The 7,871-nt window shown below is 36.1% G+C and overlaps 1 non-coding gene across 1 annotated transcript in view; it reads left to right on the top strand.

Moving 5' to 3' along the window:
• LOC106882400 (uncharacterized) overlaps window positions 1-7,871 on the top strand; it is a 29,608-nt gene that overhangs the window by 12,596 nt on the left and 9,141 nt on the right. Inside the window, exon 3 of the transcript XR_008266692.1 lies at window positions 7,150-7,222. This is a non-coding gene — a transcript (uncharacterized LOC106882400). The remainder of the gene's footprint in view (window positions 1-7,149; window positions 7,223-7,871) is intronic.

Here is a 7,871-nt window from a genome sequence, read left to right as displayed (position 1 = left end):
TATATATATATATATATATATATATATATATATATATATATACACACACACACACACATACATATAGACGGACAGACTGACATAAATAGATTGAAAGAAATACTGATACACTGATAGACAGACAGACAAACAAACAAACAGACAGATAGACGGACAGGCGGATAGATAGACAGACAGACAGACACACAGATAGATAAATTAAATGATATTCAGTATAGACACGCATCCGAACCAGTCTCCCGCCAGGGGGGTTACCTTGACCTAGCTGCGCGCTGATATCCCCCTAATCCCTCCTACACGTACCTCGATAGCACAAAGTGAAATTAAACTAGCTGGAAAATTCTCGTTCTTATTCTTTAACGTCCATAAGTCCCGATCCAACCGAAATTGCAAGCGTCACCTCTTACCAGCAAGCAAACTACAGATCCTTTGGGGTTAAAACCCTTATTTTGGATAGAAAAAGTGGAAGGTAGCCTTCGATTTTACACACACACAGTATGGGATCTCAAACCCTCCTTAATAACAACCAGTATGGATATCATAAAGGCAAACCTACTAAGGAACTAATGGTCTGTGTTTCTCACCAATGGGTCCTTGCCTTCGAGAAATTTGCTGAAAGCAATAGTGTTGCCTTTGACATTAAAGATATTTTTTTAATTGTCTGGCAAAATTGCCCACCTACTGGCTCAAAAGTCTCTTGTCTCATGCAACAGGGGTTCCGGGCAAATTGTACCATCACAGCATCAGCTGATGAATCCCTCCCCACTCTCTCTCTCTCTCTCTCTCTCTGAAACATATTCACTTTACTCGGATGTCCCACAAGGTTCTGTTTTGCTCCTGCTCTCTTCTATACAACTAAACTATTTGCTCTCATCTGCAGCAACAGTCATTCCTGTGCAGTTAATACCACTGTTTATTCCACTCAAAAATTCCGCTTCTAGGCATCTCCCTCTCTTATACAACTTAGACATCTCAAGCCAAATGTGCAATAACATCATGAGCATAGACCTCGATAACATCCTCCACTGGAGTCGAACCATTTTTATCTTTTTCAACACGACGTTATCATACTCCAGCTCCACACCTAAAATCGAGCTGTGTGCAATTAGAACATTCAAAATCGTTCAAATGATAAACCTCGATATCATTGAGGATCTCTTCTGGTAATTGTACATTGTCGACATGAGATCGAATGTATCTGGCTTTCAGACGTACTGTCTCTTGTCTCGGCCTTTTTTACTGACAATACTGCTGTCTCTGCTCATCGTAACTGGATTGTCTCGTATCACCTCCAGCTTCGCCTGCACGAAATCTTTCATCATTCATGTTACGTCTATCTTCTAGGCTCTGTACTAAACCGTACACCAACCCTTCCTTTCTTCCCAGAAGTTCGGTCCCTTGAAAACACTTTTCCTTCAAAAATCGAATAATTGCTGAAGAAGAACGTTTACTGTGTCGATCTCAGGATTTCGATGGGCCTGCAAAGACCATAGGTACAGTTTTTCCTTCAGCTGAAACTAATGTCGAATTAATTAACAGTCATTAGAGCTTCGGATAGAATGCCTTAAGGTATTCATTCATTTTGATTCAAATACCGCCAAGGTCAATATGGTACTTAATTTTTTTTAAGGTCGATTCGGATCGAAAAATAAAATACCTAGCCATTACAACGGTAGATTACCTTCCTCCCCTCCTCCGTGCTCTCAGGCCAGTTATATGACTGACTGTTCGTCACTTTCTAATTTTGCTTCTCTCAAGTTGGGTTTACGAACTGGTTTCGATTCCCAACTAGAGCCATTCACTGAAAATTCACACCTGAAAAGCATGAAAATGACTCATCCTCGTTTCCTACTTTCCCACAAATCTGAAACCTCGTTACCAACTTCTAAACCACAACACAATCTTCATCATAATTTTAAAAAACGTAAAATTTTTCAGCTGTCTTTTTGGCTGACCCTGTATACAGACATAACTTGTGGTGGAGAAACCTTGTTGCGTGAGAGTGTGCTTCGGTTAATTAAGGGTGTAACATCTGACTAATTAAAATAAAGACATAGATTAAACTTTAAAATGTCTATACTATCCAAAATGACCCGAAGCTAAACTATTATCCGCGAAAACCACCTGGATTAATTACATGAATAATTTAAGTCCTTGGGCATTTTAAGCAATTTAAGAACCCTAAAATGCTATTCTTCAGGTCGACTTGTATCAGTCCTTTAAGTCTAGTATTCAAATCTCATAGAAGGCAGTGCATTTATTTCTATTTGAGATTAGAAAGTGGAAGTAGATATTTAGAATGACATCGGGTGTGTTGCTTCTCGGTATTGAGTTCTAGATCCACCAAAGATATGCTTGCTTTTCGTTGTGACGGGAGGGGCTGATTAAAATAAAGAATAAAGATCATTCCCGAGTAATATTGACTCATAGGGTCCATTTCCCGTTTTTTTTTCTGTGGCATATATATAACCACCGCTCCTGAAGGGGACGCCGGATTACTCATTTTTGCCAGCTGAATGGACTGGAGCGATGTGAAATGAAGTGGTTCATTCAAGAACCCAACGCATCGTTCGATCCAGGAATCGAAATCACAATCTTACGACCACGAGTCCAACACCCCTAACCACTTAACTACACACCACTGCTTTATCAAAATAAGTAGCAGCAGTATGTAGGGTTTAATGTGTTAGCCAGGAATTTTATGTGTATGAATACTTCCATTTCTTTAGATTTTATAAGATTTTTGAAACCCAGAACTGTATTTGAGTCTCATATGGCAATGTTACATCTATTCTAGTGTGTATGTGTGTTTTGTGTATAAAGCTGAATCAACTCAGAGAGACTGATTTTAGAAGATTACTGTGCATTTAGGACAATTGTGTGAGGAGTTTCTGTACCGGTAGAATTAACTGGGTTGCATATAGTTGGCCTCTAAGTTGCTGGTTGAGGCAATAAATTGTGTAGTAGTTAGCCATGTATAATCACAAGAGAGAGAAGCAGTCCCGATAACAGAGACAGCAACAGTAAAATGAACAATAATGACAACAAGTAGGAAAAGCAGTTCAAAATAGTTAAATGATAGTTTAATGGAATAAAGTAAAGAATGGAACCACAGAAAATTTTAGTACGATGTGATTAAATTTATGGTGGAAATGCTGTGTTCAGATCATTATGGAAAACGTCATCACGCAACGAAAATCATAAACCTATTCTATTAGCATTTAAACCGGCTCAAATATTCTATCTGTTTTACGGCTCAAACCGGCCAGATCTGGCCTCTCAAATATACCCTACAAGGTCATTCTAAAAATATACAATCATATCATCGAAATTTCGAAGTTATGTGATAATGTATGATTAACTCAAAACAACACGAATAAATAAGCATTACATCCGACAGAATAATCTGAATGCTAAAGAGTTAAAATAAAACCAAATTTCGGAGAAAATTTTGGTGGTCTGAGCTAGATTCAAAATTAGTAAATAAAAATCTGAAATTTGAATTATTTTGTATGTCGGAGAAAATCCTGTCTGATAAGTCAAAGTTATTCGTTGAAAGTTGAATTTCATTGGCAATGTTCACGCATATGATTATTGTCGAGGAGTCTCCGTCCGAATAAGATTGAAGCATGGAATAGAAGCTAGTGCATATGCAGTAATCTGTTATATTCGCATATGCGGCCCTTATTTGCATGTGAACACGTGAGAATGTGACAGACGATAGCAATTTCGAAATAATCTAACGAAAAGTAAGACGTGTCGAAGTCATGTTCTAAAAATGTTGCAGCATTGTTTCATAACGTTTTAAATGTTTGAAAGATTATTTATTTAATTGAATATTTAGGTATATCAAGTTCATTTATGAAAACCTTTTTCGTATGTGAACACGTGATAATGTAACAGACGATAGCAAAATTTCGAAATGATCCAACGAAAAACGATGTGTGTGGAAGCCTTATTCTAAAAATGTTGCAGCATTGATTTATAACGTTCTGAATGTTTGAAAGATTATTTATTTAATTAAATATTTAGACATGTCGAGGTCATCTATGAACACTTTACTCGTATGAAAACGTGAACAAGCAACAGACGATCGCAATTCTGAGTCAATGCTACCAAAAATAATGTGTGTAGAAGTCATTGTTCTAAAAATGTTGCAGCATTGTTTTATTACGTTTTAAATGGTTGAAAAACTATTTATTTAATTAAATATTTAGACATGTCAAGGTCATCTATGAACACTTTACTCGTATGAAAACATGTGAACAAGCAACAGACGATCGCAATTCTGAAACAAATGCAACCAAAAATAATGTGTGTAGAAGTCATTGTTCTAAAAATGTTGCAGCATTGTTTTATAACGTTTCAGATGTTTTAAAGATTATTCATTTAATTAAATATTTATGTACCTCAAGGTCATCTATGAAAACTTTACTTGTATGAAAGCACGTGATAATATAGCAGACGATCGCAATTCTGAAACAAATGCAACCAAAAACAATACGTACCTGAAATCATATTCTAAAAACGTAACATTGTTTTAATAACATTTCAAAGGTTTTATTCAATTATATATTTAGCTATGTTTAGGTCAATTCCAATCAAGTTCTGACAAGTTTCATCTAATCTAAATCACAGTTGAATGTGATGAATATTCAAACATATCTCAAAACAGCAACAAAGGCGATGGAAACATGACTTTTGTTTTGTACCTCATTATTTATTTTAAAACGTAATTAGAATTCTATTTGCACAACTAATTCCGTTTTTAAATACAATGCGACGCAACTTTATATATTCTTGAACGAATGACGTATTCAGTGTACCGCTATAATTTTAACAACACTGAATTAAGTGTACACGTGTGTGTGTGTGTGTGTGTGTGTGTATACACACACACACACATTTTATTTCACACAATACACTGAATCACTATGCATTAACTCATTACGAATCAGTAGCGTAGTGTGTCGCGTGCGAACCTCAATGGACGGCCATTTTATTGTAGGTCTGTTTGCCGAAGTCGAAGGTATATTACGTTTAAAAATGAAGACAGTCAAAACCCACCTACGCTGTATTCACTGTCACAAATATGCACCAACGGGAGGTGTTATTCATGTTTTGAATTAATCATTCATTATCTTGTAGCTATGAGATTTCGACAACGTAACTGTTAATTCTTAAAATGATATTCCTTTCTACTCTTGGCACAAGGCCTGAAATTTTTGGGGAGGGGCTAGATCGGCCCCAGTACGCAAGTGGTACTTAATCTATCGACCCCCGAATAACGAATCGGATCTACTGCCTCAAAGGTGTGGAGGTGAATAATTTGAACTTGGTTCTTTCATGTTTTACTCCAGTCTATTCTGCTATAGGCACGAAGAACCTGAAATTTTCGGGGAGAGAGTTAACCGATTATATCGATCTCAATATTTGATTGATAGTTGTTTTATCTAACTTGGAAGGATGAAAGGTAACATCCAACCTCGGCAGAATTTGAACTCAGAACACAAAGCTGGAAGAATTGTCGCTAAGCATTTCGTCCGGCGTGCTAACGATTCTACCAGCTCTTCACCAAATGTACTAACCTCTTGGTATTTAAACAGGCCATATCAAGCCCAAATATTCTACTTGTTTTATGTTCAAACTAGCTAGATCTGGCCTCTCACATCAACCATACAATATCATTCAAAGAAATTCTGCCGAGGTCGACTTTGCCTTCAACCTTTCGCGGTCGATAAATTAAGTACCACTTGCGTACTGGGGTTGATCTGGCCCCCTCCCCCAAGGTGTCATGCTGTAGGACTAAACACACTTCTTAATCTCACATGCTTGTACATATGTCTGTACATATGCACACATACATACATGCATTCATGGTTGCATACACACACATACATACACACATACATACACACACACATACATACATACATACATACATACATACATACATACATACATACATAAATGCACATATATTAGGTAATACAGTGAGTAAACTATTTACACAATATTTCAATTTTAATTTTTTAACAGCTGATTCATGTTATTGAATGGTTTCATGTTAAAGAATCTTTCAAGTGTTGGAAGGTATACATTAACAAACATTTGACATAGTTAAATGGAAAAGTATATCTTGGTCTCTTTGTTACTAGAGGCCTGAAACCACCACATCCAGTGGCAATTCTTAGTTACCATTAAAAAATAATTGAATAAAACTCATTGATGAAAAAAAGAGACACAATAAAAGGAAAAAATGAAGCTGGCTCTTAAGCCCTTCGGAGTTATGTCCTTTAGATTGATCTCTTTTTCACCATTGTTTTGCACATCAGCTTTTTTTATATGTTGATTGTGGGATGAATATGGAGCAAGGATGAAATGGAAACAGTGAGTAAGACAATAGAGAAAGATAGAGATGGGGAGAGTAGTGGGAGGAGGTATATGTAAGGATGTGTATAAGTGTTGGGTATATGGAAAATATACTCATTATTCATGGTGGGAGGGCTACTAATAGGGTAAGAGGCAGACCTTACTGTTGGGAGTAGAACTGACCAGTTGGCTAAGGTACATTTCCATTCAGGAGTACAAGGGGAAAACATCTCGCTTTTAGATTTCAGGTAGGTCCTTGGCTGGGGAAAATTCTTCAATAAATCCTTTTCTGTGCTAAGCAAAACACTAAGATAGCTTTGATTACAATTTGCCATTCTGTTATCTTTCCTTCCCACAAAATTTAAGATTCCACATTGGAATATTGTTTATATGTTAGAAGTTCCAAAGCAGTTTAGTAACCCTTCTGTCAAGCTGAATGTAACACTATATTGAAAATCTAATGGTTTATGAATCTTGCATTCACTTTTAACAAGCACCTTTTTTGTTTTTAAAAATTATCTTCAATAATACAATTATAATTAAGATTGCATTCATTCTTTTCTCCATAATGTTTGGTATGTTCCTAAAATTACAGAATTATATGCACAGAGAGAGAGAGAGATAGAACATTACCCATACAGGAAATTAATGTAAAGAATTTGATTAAGATAACCGTTATTTTTTTACAAAAGTGCTTTCAATGATATAACTGTGACAAAAATTTATTAATTTTCTTGTTAATCTACCACTCTTATCTTGATATAATTTATTTTTCAGCCACAAAGAACAACAACATTGTGAATGGAAGATGAAAAAACAACTCAGACGCATCTCTGAATATGCATCAGAGGTAAATATTTGCTCAAAAAATTCTAATAATATTGATTTCTTTTGACTCTGCAGACTTTGTTCGAAGGAAATTGAAAGCAGCATACATACAATCACACACACACACGCACACACACACACACACACACACACACACACACACATATATGATGGGCTTCTTTCAGTTTCCATCTACTAAATCTACTCACAAGGCTTTTGTCAATCCAAGGCTATAGTAGAAGACACTCGTCCAAGGTGCCATGCTGTGGTAGTGAACCATGGACCATGCAGTTGGGAAGCATGTTTCTTACCACACAGCCATGCTTAAGGATTGTTTCTTGATGAAAAGCGAAGTTGACCTTGGTGGAATTTGAACTCAGAACATATAAAGACAGATGAAATGCTGCTAACGATTCTGCCGTTTCACTGCCTTAACAACAACAACAACAACAACAATAATAATAATAATAATAATAATAATATCAATACATTGCAGGCACCAACACTCTCTAATACATGAAAAATGTTAAATCAACAAGTTCAAAACCTGGGAAGTTTGACAAAGAATTACAAAAATATTTAGCAAACAACATCCCCACTTCTCTCTCAATTCTCAAATTCCTTGGCTTTTGTTTTTTAAGTTATTTTGCTCCCCCCCCTCTCTCTCTCTC

Source organism: Octopus bimaculoides, chromosome 24, assembly GCF_001194135.2.
Source record: "Octopus bimaculoides isolate UCB-OBI-ISO-001 chromosome 24, ASM119413v2, whole genome shotgun sequence".
NCBI lineage: Eukaryota > Metazoa > Mollusca > Cephalopoda > Octopoda > Octopodidae > Octopus > Octopus bimaculoides.
This window is presented reverse-complemented; position numbering and strand designations above follow the sequence as displayed.